General features: G+C 50.2%; 1 protein-coding gene across 5 annotated transcripts in view; it reads left to right on the top strand.

The window, feature by feature from the left end:
* The window catches only part of CACNA1H (calcium voltage-gated channel subunit alpha1 H), a 605,989-nt gene that overhangs the window by 259,502 nt on the left and 331,403 nt on the right, over positions 1–15,084 (top strand). The gene's annotated exons all lie outside the window — the stretch shown is intronic.

Below are 15,084 nucleotides of genomic sequence, written 5' to 3'. Positions count from 1 at the left end.
CCAACTCTTAGGCCAAAATCTACTGCACAAGCATCTTTGCTGAGAGAGTTGGATCTGTACAGGCCGCTGACTTCAGCCCGTTGTCTTGTGTTTGGTGCAAACACATTAGGCCCTAAGCTAAGGAGCCCACATTTGTAAAGTTGAGTGCTTATATCTCTGTACAGCCTCTTGGATAAGCAAGGTGATCTTCAGGGTTTCTGAACCTCGGGTCAAGTGTGATCTGGGTACAGTCTTGCTCAAGGTCTAGGTTTTCCAAAGGAGGTTTAGGTTGGATATTAGGATAAACTTTCTCACTAGGAGGGTGGTGAAGCACTGGAAGAGGTTACCCAGAGAGGTAGGGGACTCTCCGTCCTTGGAGGTTTTGAAGACCCAGGTAGACAAAGCTTTGCCTGGGATGATGGAGTTGGGGATGGCCCTGCTTGGAGCAGGGGCCTGGACTAGGTGTGACCTCCTGAGCTCCCTTCAACCTGAATTTTCTATATGATTCTCTGATTTCTTATACCACTCCAGATCTCCTAGTGCTCAGCCTTTCCAAATCTCTTCTCCAGAGCGATTCCCATAGTCAAATACTGGAGTGTATCCAAGTATTTTTATAACATATCCAAAATGTGATCTAATACTTAACTGTCTTCCCCCACCATTCATTAGATACGGGTCTAACCCTGTGCTGCACCCTGATGTATCTTGTAGCCACGATGCATCGCCCTTCCTCTTCGCCTTCTCACCATTTATGTATCATGCGGCTCTTTCAGAGGTTCAAGGAGCACAGGAAGGAATAGTCTCTTACGCCTAACCTGTGTTTCTTAGACCGGAGTTGTTCTTTTATTCTCTTCAGAAAAGATCTTGCTTGGGTGGATTCTTTATCTAACATTTTGCTGACCCCTTTTCCTTCCTACATGTACTGTTGGAAACGAGCATCCCCAAAGCCCTGCCATGCACGTGGTTTTGAAGATCCACCTCATCGGATAATAAGCTGGTCGGCTGCAGTCAGTGTCTCTGTGCAAAGCCTGCAATGGTTCTCCTGGGAGCGTGCAGTATGTAGGGCTGCCTAGTTCAGCAACTTCCCAGGGTCACTTCACAGTCCTTTTATTATTAACCGTGATAGCCGAGGAGGAAACTTGGCTTCCTTCTCCTCTTACTGTGCTCACGCTAGAACGGGGCACAAATCAAAATGCAAAACTTGCCATTTGAAGTTCCCTGCCATGCATTATTCAGGGCATCAAGTTGGAGGGTCCTCCTCATCCTTTCTGGCCATAAAGGCCACATCCTTGTTCCCCGTCTTTGGGCCCCCCACTACAGAAAGGATGTGGACAAATTTCAGTGTCCTGCGGAGGGCATTGAAAATGGTTGTGGGGCTGGGGGATGTGACTGGTGATGAGAGGCTGAGGGAACTAGGTTTATTTAGTCTGGAGAAGAGAAGACTGAGGTGGGATTTGATAGCAGCCTTCAACTCCCTGCAGGGGGGTTGCAATGAGGATGGAGCTGGGCTGGTCTCATTGGGGCAGATGACAGGACAAGGAGCAATGGACTCAAGCTGCAGCAAGGAAAATTTAGGTTGGATATTAGAAAAAACTTTCCTACTAGGAGGATAGCAAAGGAGTGGAACAGGTTACCCAGAAAGATGGTGGAGTCTCCATCCTTGGAGGTTTTCAAGACCTGGGTAGACAAAGGCTTGGCTGGGATGATGTAGTTGGGGCTGGTCCTGCTCTGAGCTGGGGTTGGAGTAGATGTGACCTCCTGAGGTCCCCTCCAACCATCATTTTCTATGATTCTCTGAAAAAAAATCTGTGTGCAGGCCAGTGTTAATTAATGAGGCTTGATGGCCTGATTGGTCACTGGAAGATGGGACTCTATAGACTTGGGCATTTTGGACCAGGATGTGTAGGTAGGTCACAAGTTCAGCCTGACAGTGGTGGGTCCATCATCACCGTCTGATGGCTTGGGGAAGCCTGATGTCCCTGCCACCGTCACAGACCAGAAGCTGTTCTGAATGCAGTTCTCATTTCAGTCCGACTAAACCTATGTTCCTCGCAAATATAAATGCAATGGTCCTGCACGTGTGACAAGCAAACCAGAAAATCCAGAGGGGAGAGTGACATTCTCTGCTCTTCATCATGTTTGTGGCGTCCTGGGCAGAGCAATTACCGGAGATCGCTCGCTAGCCCCAGGCACGGTACCTGGATGGGTCCTGCTCCTAGTGCTACGTGATGGCCTAATTCTGGGCTGGGATCCACTCCCCTTGCAGAGTAGCAATCAGGAGAGATTCATCGTCTCCCGGTCCTAATCTTCTTCCTCCTGCCAAATCCCCGGCAAATCGCTGCGTGACATCAATCTCCTCCTTTCTTCCAGCGCGCTCTTCCCTCCTGATTGCACTCCTTGTGCAGCGCCGCAGGCTCACCTGGCCCATTAACGCCTTCCAAGTTCGCGTGCTCCCCTGCTTCTGTCTCATCTGCCCTCCAAATGACAGCGCACAACAGGAGAGCGCAATCCACAGCTCGCTCGCAAATAGTTGCATCTTAATCTTCTTGCTGCAGATCTCCTGCCGATCGGTTCACCTCCCTTCTTTCCGCTGAGCCGCCCCCTGTACATTTACGGGGCTCGTACACCCATGCATTTACCAAATCAGCCAGTTTATTCCAACGAGCCAGCAGGAGACTTAATGAATTTCAGCTGCTTACCTTTTTAAAAAAAAAATGCATTTCTGTTTAGACATAATTATGCAGCCTCTTCCAAGGAAGGTGCCGTTGATTGCAGAGCTGAATTAGCATTTCTGTTGCGTTTGCTCTGACGGCTGACTGTACTGGCACAAGAGCACTTCATAAACATTTACGCATTTAAAGCAGAAATTGCAAGGTTTTTTAGCTCCCCGTCATGGGATCTGTATCAGCTCAGGTTATGGCCAGACTCTAATATGTGTCTTGGCTTCTTCCGACTGCTCCCAATATTCAGAAAGCCCTTTAACCAACTATTAGGGGTATCCCCAGCTTTCCAGTCTGTCCATGCAACATTTATATCACAAGCAGTTTAGGAGGAAGCTTTTTAGCAGCTGTCCATCCCACTGCCACTGACTTTCAGAGACAGATAGGCCCCTCGCTGCTACTTGTGCCTTTGAAAAACCTCCCTATAGGAGTTGCTGGTAGGTGCAATACATCTAAATTAGCAAGGAAAGCATCAGAAGGGTGTACAAACCCCATATTGCTACGCTCGCTCCGAGAAGGAATCGGCTGAAATTCAGCCTAGCTGCATTTAAGTTGTGCATCAGGAATTTCTTTCCTAGCACTGCATCTCCGCTGGGTGGTTTTGCACGCTTACGTAGCGGCACCAGCAAACCGAGCCGTGCACAGTCATTACACGGGTGAAAAACACAAGCGTATAAAGTGCGGTTGAATCCAGAAAACACAAATCAGGGCTGCGTTTCTACCTTACAGTTTGAACTAGGGTCCTTTGATCCTCTCTGATTGTCCATACTCCTCTATGAATTTCTGTGGTTCGAGCGACTCCTCGCGATCTAGCGTCGTGCGGCAGGGTATCCGGAGGGAAGTGGTGCGAACAGCGTCATCGGGATGACTGAAGAGTGGACTCGATGCGGGAATACTCAGCACAGGCCTGTGGTGGCTCTTGGGGAAAGGCGACGCGAGCGGGAAGGTGGCTAGCGGGACGTCTGAGCGGTGCGTTGGGATGGAGACCCAGGCAACTTGTTGCCGGCTCTGCTAGCGGACCTCGTGGATTGCGTTAGGCCAAATCCTTGTGTCTAAGGTTTTCCAAATACAACGTATGGCTTCCCATCTTTGCAAAGCAGTCATATGTGAGGATGAGCAGTGCTGCACAGGGGCTAGGTTTTAATGCATATTTTCACCTCCGATTTATACAAGAAGCAAACAGGTTTCTCCATCGATGTATGCAAATCTGCTCCTAACTAGGTCCAGCTGTCTGCATTACCCGGAGACGGCCCATTAGGCAAGATGTAGGTGATGGCCTAGGTTAATTAAAGCTGCTCAGCTGCCCGGCACTCTGCCCTGCGTGGTCATCGTGGTAGGGATGACACCTGGTGACCCACGGCACCTGTCCTAAGGTTGCGGGAGAAGCACCGAATTGATGCCCCCCATTGAGTCCCTCTGTGCCGCCAGCAATGAGTCCTTGCCTCTTGCGACAGCTAGCAGAGCGCCGTGGTCTCTTCCCGCTTAGCCCCTTACCCAAGTGGCTTTTCCTCCGGCAGGCCTTGCGCCAGGTGCTGGATCCTCTGCCTACAGCAGCAAGTTGCTATTCGGGGCGGCTTCCTAGCTTAGCGACATTCTCCGCCTCATCACTGCAAACTTTATGACCCGTGAAATTGGCTTAAGTATCGATTGGGCACCCTCATTTATAAAGGCGCAGGTAGGAAGGAATGAAAGCATTTCCACTTTGCTGCACGGGGAGTACGAGCTCCCTGTGAAATCTAGGCTCCGCAAAGGCACCCATTTCTTTATCTTGATTTACCAAGGCGAGCCGTAAGCAGGCTCAGGTGTGCACAGAGAAGTGTGTCGCCACGTTATCTGTGGAGCTTCGCTCGGGCCAAAAACCCAATTCAAAGCGTTGTGCCCTGCCATCTTGCTGGAGGCTGCTTTGCAATATGCAGCATTTCTTTGCATTCGAAGGGAGATTTTTTTTCCCCTTCAACTTGCGGGGATATAAGGATTACTAGGTTGTGAAGGCCTCATCCTTGGAAAATGCTATCTCAGACATCCATCACTTTGCATCTCCAGTGAATTGAAATAAAAAAAAAATAAACCCTTCTGCAAAACTCAGTGCTTTAGGGATCTTATGTTCACCCACTCTTATAGTAACTGGCATGTAGATGATCTCCTGAAAAGAGAAACAGCTGTAGGTCATGGAGGAATAGCCATGTATAGAGTTGTGCTAAGAGCTGGGGTATTTTTTTCAGTTTGCTTGAAAAGAAACCCAAACTTCAAATCAGCTCCAGAGCCAGCTTTGACCCCAGACAAACCACATTATTTCCTGTTTGAGCTTTTAAAAATATTATTGCCATTTTTAAATAAATGCCAAGTGACTCTTTAAACAAAACGTCCTTTCAAAACAAAAAATCAAAACATTTCATTTAAAGGCATCGAGGCCAAATTCTTTCCATATTACCCCCTGCCCCTAGCGGTTTGGTTTGGTTTTAACCAAAGAGGGTTCGATGATAGCGGCACGTGTTTGCCAAGTAGGTCACTCAACTCCAATCTCAATTCTTCAGTTGAAAACTTTTGCCCAGCTCCAGCGCGACAGGTTCTTCCTGTGACATTGGGAGATGCAACTTGTCCTGCGTCTCATGTTACCTGCAAAGCTGGGGGTGATGGTGGGGGTATTGCTAGTACCCTGTATGACCATAATGCCTAAGAGCCTTGGTGAAAAACAAGTGCCACCCTCCAAAGTCCAAGCATTTCGATCATTTGATCTTTGGGGAAGATGTATCTACCAGCTATCACCTATGCTTGGTAAGAGCATAGGTCCTGGATTATTAATATCCCATCCATTTTGCAAGGATGGTTTCAACCAAATACTCAGTGTTGTTCGATGGATTTAACCTGGGGGGTGGGGTGAAGATAGGGACAGGCCGTAATAGCTGCTTGATTTGTTTTACTGGGTGTCTCATTGTGCTCCAGTACAAGGGATTTGGAGCGTAGGAGAGAGCAGAATTTGGCCCATGGAGCAGATCAGTGTCAGATATGTGTACTCTATAAAGAAACAGGCATTGGGGGCTGGGAGAAGCAGGGCTGGACAAGGGTGTTACCATCCTCAGCCGCGGTCCTCCTGAATGGCAGCCAGGATGATGGAAGGCGTGAAGACAAGGAGGCAATGGCAGAGGGGAGTTGGCAACGGCTTTGCAAAGCCTCCCTTCCTTGCAGTTGAGTTGAGGTCCCAATGACACAGCAGCACTTCCAAGAGGGAGGGTCTCGGACCCACGGTCAGGCTGGAAATCTGAGCCCACTGTCTTGGAAGTAGCACTGAGCCATCCCTTGAAAGCATGGGAAGGAGTTCCCCATGCAAACCAAGTGGCTGGGCTCAAGGAGTGGAGGGGCTGAGGCCTGAAGGAGCTGGCTTAACTGGCAAATGTCTCCGTTTCTGTCTCCGTCTTTTTACAAAACAGCCCTTTAAACCTGGGTTGCTTGGGAATCCTGACTGCTTCAGGACCACAGTGGCTTTTGTACAGCTCCATCTAGGATATTTTGCTCTTTGAGGCCAATGGAAACCTCCCCGTTGACTTCAAGAAGAGTGGCAGAGCCCATCATCACCCCTCGGTGTATGCACCAGCCCAATGCTGAGATGTGAGGGCATCTGCCCCTCTCTGAGTGCCACGTGGAGTTACTAGAAATCATAGAAAATTAGTTGTGCCTGCGCTTCACTTCAGAAGATTAATTTGATTTTTTTTTTTTAATAACCTTTTGTCATCATCATCTTCACTTTATGGTTTATGCATCACTGCCTGTTTCAGCTTCAAAAGCTTTCTTCTCTCGTAGGCTGTAACGATCTGGCCTCCAGAATAAGAGATTTAATTTACATGGAAGATTTGGGTTGGAAGGGACCTCAGGAGGTCATCTAGTCTGCCCCCCTGCTCAAAGCAGGACCATCCCCAACCAGATCATCCCAGTGACTCCATGTTTGGCTCCACCAAGACTATCCAGGACCCCTTGGGGTTGACGTGAAGTATCTTGGATCATCCACCCATCACAGCACTAAAAGCTGAGCACAGCGCACCTAGCTCACGCCCTACACGCTGGCACCCAGCATCCCCCCCATCCCTTTCCTTGGTCCCTCTTGCCCAAGGTATTTGCAACTCCTGTGAGGACGGGCATGCAGTTTTTGCAGCCATCTCATGGAAACGGGGAGATTAGGCTCCGGCCCTTCAGCACCGGTTACATAATCGCGCCGGACCCATGCAATCTGCTAAATGCATTTCCTGGCTTGAGACAACCAGCCCAGGAGCTGGATAATCCATCATTTTAATTGCTCTCAGAAAGCCTTGCGGATGGGTGCCGGAGGCTGCTGGCTTCCCGGCCGGTACAGCTGGGATTCCTGGGCATCAGAATATTCATGAGCTCTCGCTGCTCCTGTTTGCATATCGCCGCGATAGCATCGTCTACGTGACCTAATTCACCGTAGAAAGGCTGCTCGACCGTGCTCCCGGTGGCGAAGCGGGACGAACCTTTCGGGCCCGTGCGTCTGCTTTGCTAAAGCAAGATTGCTCTTCCCTTTGGGAGCAATCAGGGCTGAAGGGAGAACGGAGCCGAGCCGAGCGAGGAAGGCTGCTCTGGTCCAAGGGGCTGGGGCACCCTCCTAGGATGCCTGAGCTCAAGTCCCAGCTCTGCCCCAGACGTCTTCTCTCACCTTGGCCTAGTTGCTTAGCCCTTCTGCAGGCAGTTCCCATCATGAAATGGGGGAGAGTAGCTCTTCCCGGGCTGCTGCAAGGGCAAATCCTTTAAAGAGGATGGAGTACTAGGATGCTGCGGTAACCGGTAGATTTGACGGCGCGGGAAATGGATTGTGTTGATCCCGAGGGTTGGCACAAGGCTTTGAAGCTTCTCCACGTTGCCCTGTGTCACCTCTGACCCTTGGAAAGTTGATCTATAAGGGAAGGAGGGGGGTTTCTCATCCATCCAGCCTTATAAGTTTCCATTGGGTGCCATGAGCTGTGTTTTGACGTGTAGAGCACATAGGCTCACCAAGAGAGAAACAGAGGCTGTTTGAAACTGGTGGCTGTTTGAACTCGCTGGCTCGGATGGAAATGCCATGCTGTATCGGGCGGGTGTGTCTGGGTCATACTGCAGTCGGCTCTAAACAGAGGGGTAGCAGAGAAGATCGGGAGGCATATAAATTGGCTTTGTGTTGACAAAATGGACTCCGGGAGCCCGGACATGGGAGGCTTCAGTATGGACCATGAAGAGGCAGAGAGTAGGGCCATCGAAGGACCCAAGAGAGATTTCTCCCTCCTCTGGACCGCTACGGAGATGGCAGCCATCCACGCGGAGAGCGAAAGCATGCAACCCCTGCCTATGGGTCCTATACTGAAAGGATGATACCCTCTGGGGCCGTGTTATCTTTTCTTTCAGGTCCTTGCACCCATGGTCGGCTCTGACTGGAGACCGCGGCAGCCCCAGGGTGCCGGGGTAGTCTCAAGCTGCTTTTTTACCCTTTCCTCCAAGCTGCCAGGAGTGCTTCCTAGCCTCAGCAAAAGTCTTTTGCTTCGGCTTCATTTCTCATGTGTCAGAATAATGCTGTTCGCTCTGGATTGCAAACACTGCAGGGGGGATTTTTAAAAAGCCTTTTTTATTGCAGTTAAAAAAAAAATCCCAATAACTTTCCTATTAATATGAGGCTTTGTAAATCTTTTGTTTGCTGGGTTTGTTTACAGACCCCGCGTCTTGGACCTCGGCGACTTGACGGCGGCTCTTTTTGAATTGGTGCTAAAATAGATCTTGGTTTCATTTCACATATTTTGGGGGAGGATAAGAAACAATTTCACTTGTCAGCCATAAACAGGAGATGGATGGTTTTGTTCCCCAAATAGAAATGATTCCGGGAGGCAAAATTGGAAACACATGGCAGAGTACAGCTCTCCCCGTAGCCCAGGCCTTGCTGCTTTGCTTTCAGCTGTTCGTGGTGTGTAGGGATGAGGATTTGACTCTCCCAATAGATTTGAAATGAAACAATAATGCAGAAAAGGAATGCTCCGGAGGTCCCAAATGATTTATGTTTCGAGTGGGCTCCTTGCAGACCAGTTGTGTATGTAATTGGTTGCATCTCAAGGTCTCGGGCCTGCCCAAACCACAGGGAGACTTGGACTTCACAACCGAGGATGAAAAATCGGTCCCAATTTCCTATGGGACCAACGGTGATTGCCCAGCCGGCACCCCCCGTGCCATTGCCCCATGCAGTGGATATAGCATCCAGGGCGCCTGCCTGAACAGGTGGATATCCCAAAGGAGCACGATCCAAGGCAGCAGTCCTAATTTCTTCCCTGTCCTGTGCTGTATCCAGAAGCATAGCCTGGATGTGGCTGAAATGCATGCATGCACATGCAACACGCACGCACACAAGTTTCCCACAGACTTCAGCAGAAGCTGGATCCGTCCCTCAACGTGCCTGTTCCCTGGGTGTGACCTGGCAATGCAATGACAGCAGCCCATCGGCCGCTCCCTCTGGTTCCCCCACTGCGCTCTCTGCAGAAATTTCCTGTTGTGCTCCATGAATTTCCCACCCCTTGACTTTCCCTTCTGCCTGACACGAGCAACAGAAGTTGTCTACGCATCAGCAGCATCCTGGCCCTGGTTTCTGGACTCAGGTCCAGCGGCAGGCTTCCCGCAACGTTACAGGATGATCACTCGCACCGGTTAAATAAAGGGTCCATTGATGGGGAAGAAGAGCCTACCCTAGGGCTACAGCAATACAAAGAACAGAGGTACTGATATTATATATAAAACTGTAGGAGTTCAGCCTCCAGGGCTGTAAATCTACAGCGTCATACTGGCACAAACTACCTTTTCTAGCAAGTATTTCTTGCAAGAAATCTCCACCACCCCGGTGACGACCCTGGAGCACGGCAGAAAGAGCTGCAATGCAATCTGCTTCTTGGAAATAGCTGTGAAAAATCAACTCAAGCAGCCTCAGCACCTTCCCATGCTGCTTCTGGGGACAGCCTTTCCATGCACGGCACGTCGCAGGTGTCTCTCCGAGGCAGCTCGCATGAAAATAATGCTTCTCAGGTGACAGTCCCTCGTGACACCGCACTGCCACCAGCATCAGTGGTGTCCTCCAGAAGCGCCATGTCACCGTGCAGCAGAAGGGATGGAAAGGTAGTAGCACGTCGGTGCTGGTGCGGCTAATATAATGCACACACATGATGCCATGTGATGGTCCAGGGAGGGATACCCAAACATTGTCCAAACAAGATGCCCTTCTATGCAGTCACCTCTTGATGCAGCCCATGGAGGATACCGTTACCGCAGCTCATGGTCCAGGATCTCGCCACCCTCTGTGCAACCGATGGCATGCACAGAGCCATTGCACGGGACCAGCCTGGCCCAGATGTGTCTTCATGAAGCCAAGCCAAGCCCCGCAGGACACGAACATCTGTTGTGGGGCAGTGCTGGCAAGAGCCAGGAGCACAGAGCGGCTCTTGGGGTTGCTCTCCCAGTACGCATTAGCAATAGCCTGGTAGCGTTCCCGGGACTCCCCGCTCCACATGCGGTGAGACCTGTCATCGTTAACTCCTCGAGTGCCTTTTGCCACACTGTTTAGGCACGCCATTCAATGCAAAGCCTGCCCCATACCTCCTTTGTCCTTTCTCTGCCCCCTCTTTCTCTTCGGTCCGAGAGCTGAATGAAGCAAGCGGCCCGTGAGCTTTAAGAGGGCTCCATACCCCTCGCATTGGGCTTCCTGCAGCAACCTTCGGCATAGTGCTCTTTCAGGCTCTGCATTGCCCCAGCTGCAATTTCTTTTCCCCCTGGCTGCTAAATGACCGTATGCAACAGCAATCATTTTCCCTTCCTTCAGGAGGCAGCAAGAGCCAGAAGGCAGTCTTGACTTTCAGGACTTCCCTCACCTCCAGTCACCTGCTATTCCTTCTTCTCTCTCTCTTTCGTTCCCCCCCTTCTCTGTTCCTCGTGACCCTGTTTTTTTCATTATCAGCACAGGTGTTAATCAGCATTGCCTTAATTAGGAGCCTGGATAAACAGTGCATTCAGCAGTCCTGATGATGCTTGGATTCAAACTACTCAGGAGCTCGGCACTGAACAAATGCACTGAGCTCCTCCCTGCAGGGAATAGCACCAAGAAGTGGTAATTAGCAAATGCAATAACAGGTTTTGCTGATCAAGGCGTGGAGCGAGGGGGGGGAACTATTCAGCTGCAAAAGCCGGAGTTCAAAAAATGTTCAGATTCAGTAAATTCTTCTCTTCACCAAAGGGCTCTTGAGGGAACAGCAAACTTCTTTCAGAGGGTGTGGATCACAGGTCGCACGTCTGAATTTCATGGATGCACACAGAGACCTAGAAATCTCATGATGACAGCAGCTCCTGTCCTCGTGGGTTTGGTTTTTCGGCATGTCTAAACCCCTCCAGAAGCCAGAGCCAGCAGGGGTGAGCAGAAAGGACCGATGGGGAGAAGGTGGGAGTCGCACGCCGGTCTGTCTCGCCCAAGGCTTGGCGCGGTATCGGGTGCTGCGCCCGAGGTGCGGCTGGCCCTGATGTTGGCAGCGACTTGTTCCACCGCTAGGTTTGGTGCTTTTAGAAACCTAACAGCTTTTCGGGCACTGAATAATAGATCGTGTCCTTTCCATGCTCTTAGCCTAGGAAGCATCTGTCCTGTATGTTGCATGAAGCAGAAGTCGGCTACAGTTGTGAGTCTGTGTGTGCACACATGAGAGAGGGAGGGGGAGAGGTGTTGGGGTTGACCCTTACAAGGAAGGATCAACTTGATTTAATCTGAGGTCTGGGAATCAAAACCCCCTTTTATGAGGAAGGACTGGGGAGACCGGATTTATTCAGTCTAGAGAAGAGACTTAAGAACAGTCTTCAACTACTTGAAGGGGATCGAAAGAGGCTGGAGCTGGACTGGTCTCAGTGGGGGCAGATGACAGAGCAAGGAGCAATGGGCTTGAGTTGCAGCAAGGGAGGTTGAGGTTGGATATTCAGAAGAATTGTCTCACTAGGAGGGTGATAAAAGACTGGGACAGGTCACCCTGAGAGGTGATGCAGTCTCTGTCCTTGGGGGTTTTCAAAACCCAGCTAGACAAAGCCTTCTCTGGGATGATGTAGTTGGGGCTGGTCCTGCTTTGAGCACAGCGCTGGACTAGATGTGACCCCCTGAGGTCCCTTCCAGCCTGAATTTTCAATGTTTCGATGATCCTAGTCTTGGGGCCGACGCAGTGCCTTTTTCATCTGACCATTTTATATATTCCATCAGTAAAAGGAGTTCAAAGTACTCGCCTAATGCCCTCAGGGGTTTCCTCCCTATTTGCTGACTTCTCCAGGACTGTCTGTCCAGGAATGGCAGGAACCTCCAAAGCCATCTGCTGTCTTTACCTGGTGAAATATCAGTGCCACATCTTGCAACATCTGGGGTTTCCTTGACTTCCTCCCATGCAAGTACATGCCAGGTCTGGCCATAATTCATGTGAGGGGCCCTGGTGGTCTCAGGGTTCAGTGTTGAGGGATACTATGCTATGCATAGGTCTTGTTACCCAAGTAACATTACCAAGCAAAGACATTACCGAAAAAAAAATAACAACCTTTCAGGTGTTGTAGTTCTTGCCCATGTGTGATACTGTGCCGATAAACCGTTAGGCACCAGCACAGATAGCACGCTTGTTATTCCCGCACCCACCTCTTTCTGATGAGTCTCAAGGGGGAGATGATTATTCAGGAGAGCATTTGCCTGCCGGGCTAGGAAAGGAGTGACAAAGAAAAGCAAAATTTGTCACTGCAAAGCATGGCAGGGATGAACTCAGTGGGCTTTTACATGGGAATGTCTTTGAGAGGTGCATATACAGTTGGTTAGCTCTGCACAGGAGAAGCTCTCTAGCCCTGGGGACTCGGACCTAGCAGTGGATGCTCTCCGTGCCACCCCCCCAGTCGACGACATTGTAAAACTAGTGTGCAAACTAATGGTTGCTCTCATCTTGATTTCTAAAGGGCCCAGGCATGACGGTTGCCACTTCTGCTTATTAAATACCCACAGGCTAAGGTGACTCTTCTCCCTGATACGTAGCTCAAACTGAATATGATCAGCTGTGATGCCCTTTCGGAAGTTTTGCCTTTGCAATTCGCCTCGTCCCCTTCGGCGTTTGGGGTTGTATCCTTCAGCCCGACTTGGGCTGCTGCTCAAATGAAGGGGGATAAATGAAGCCATGTGTCAAGGAGGAAAGGGACACGATATGAAATGAAAGGACGGGCGAGCGGACGAGTCACACAAAGCATCTGTGAAAGACCCTGAGATGCTCGGACAGCACAATAAAGAGGGTAGCGCAGTAATAAGCTGCGAGACAGCAGCCCCTCCGAACGTTTTTATGGAGGAAAAATGTATGTGCATATTATTTAAACTGAAAAGAAAGAGGCAGTTACCATAGCAGGGCTTTCAAGTGGAGCGAACCACGGAGGACGAAGCCTCTCCAGGAGCAGTGAGAGGTGAACTGAAAAGGGGGAGAAAGGCAGGGGCAGATCCGGAGGGGATGCAGGGGCACAGCGTGCACCCCCTTTTTGGATTGCAGCGCACCACCAGAGCCTCCGGAGGCTTTTTTAAATCCTTAAAACAGGTCAAAATCCTCTCTCACTTCCCCTTCTGGCTCAGGGGTGCACCCCCTTCCAAGTCCCAGAGCTTCCTGGTAGGCTTGCAGCACCCTTGGCAAAAAACACTCCTGATGGTTAAGTTGCAGGGGCACTTCTCACCCTGGCCAGAGCGCCAGGATGGAGGGCCACAGTGGGAAGGTCCAAGGTCACGAGGGGAAGCCATCTGGGTTCACTGACAATTCGGCTGTCAGGGCCAACGTCGGTCTCCATCAAACCACACCTGCACCAAGGAGCCTGCAGGTTGCAGAGGTGCGGTGCAACGGGCTTTATTCCTTTCCATCCCCAAGGGTTAAGACGCAATATGTCATTATTAGCAACCAAACGCGGTCGACTGCCGGGGGGATCCCACCCTGCCATTCCTACCTGCCTGTTCCAATACAGAGCGCCTCCAATGACAAAACGGGTCACTAAATCATTAAGGTCCGTTGCCTCCCGGGATTGTCGTAATTTGGGGAGTTATTACACTGCGGACGTGGGGCCTGGAGTTATTTAAAGAAGTCGGTAGAAAATTGCTGGCTGATAATAATGCCTCTCTGTTCGTTGGAGCTCATTTAAACGTCAGTCTAGACTGCCCCTTAAATCAAAGCTGCTTAAATGATTCTGAAAAATAATTGCCTCTATTCATCAGACAAACATTGGGCAATAAGTCTAACAGGAAGGGTTTTGTGGGGAATGGCTTCTTTTCCTTTCTTTCTCCTTTTCCAGCTTGCATTTGGAAAAGTCCTTTTTTTTTCCTGGAGACCCTTTCTTTTAGCAGAGGGGTCAGGTCCTCAAGCTGGAGTAATGAGATGGGTATCTTCTACCCATCGGGCCGTAATCATCAGTTGAATCAGGCTGTAACGGGATGACTTTGGGAATGGATGCTCAGCCTTTGGCCCTTGAATTAAAACACACAGCCACCCTGAACGAGGAGAGAGGCACTTAATCCCTTGGATAAGCCTTAGGCAAGCTGCCTTTCCAAAATATGACTAAAGCCATCCCCCGAGGGCCCCAGCACTTTAGCAAAGATGCTGTGAGCTAGACTAAACAATATCCATTCACCCTGAGTGGGCAGCGACTGAAAGGACCTGGAAGCTGTCTGGTTTATTTTATTGTACTCTCGCCCTTCGTTTTGCTGCGTCAGTTGATTCCTTGCATCTCATAGCCCATGCCTGTCCCGGTCTCTGCAGGGGAGGACTAGACAAGCTTAGGCACAAGATTTGGGGTTTTAAATATCACCAAGCCAGCAGTGCCGCATGCTCATCTACTCCTCCCTCCGCAGCTGTCCCTTTTGCTACCAAGATGCATTTAGGAGAAGGCCCTCTTGGATGCTGACGGAGAGATGGGAGGGCCAAGGAAGTATTTAGCACCATCCAGAGGATGTTTTGCACGCCATTGCATGAGAAAGGCAGTGATTTAATAAGATCTGAACATCCTCTGTTGGGTCAACAGGACATTTCTCGAACTGACCAGCTTTTCTATCCCGTGATGCGTCGCAACACCAGGCAGACGTTCAGGACAAGAAGTCCGCTGTCCACCTGCATCATCTGCAGAGTCCCAAGCTGGTAGACGCTCTGGTTTGTCAGCTCCTTAGACAGATTTCACCCTGCCCTCGCTAAGCACAGTCGGTGCCAGACAGCGGTTACGTTTCACCTTAATTCAGTCCGAGCGGTGAAGTGTTTTCTCCCCTTTGCTGCCCACGGACCCCTGGAAAGATCATTAGAAATGTCATGTCATAAATACATCCCAGCAGCAGCTAGAAGCAGAGCGCTTGTCTTTTATC

This window comes from Gavialis gangeticus, unplaced genomic scaffold, assembly GCF_001723915.1.
Source record: "Gavialis gangeticus isolate Ggan-Ray unplaced genomic scaffold, GavGan_comp1, whole genome shotgun sequence".
Classification (NCBI taxonomy): domain Eukaryota; kingdom Metazoa; phylum Chordata; order Crocodylia; family Gavialidae; genus Gavialis; species Gavialis gangeticus.
The sequence above is the reverse complement of the archived record's forward strand: the minus strand, read 5'-3'. Positions and strand labels throughout refer to the sequence as shown.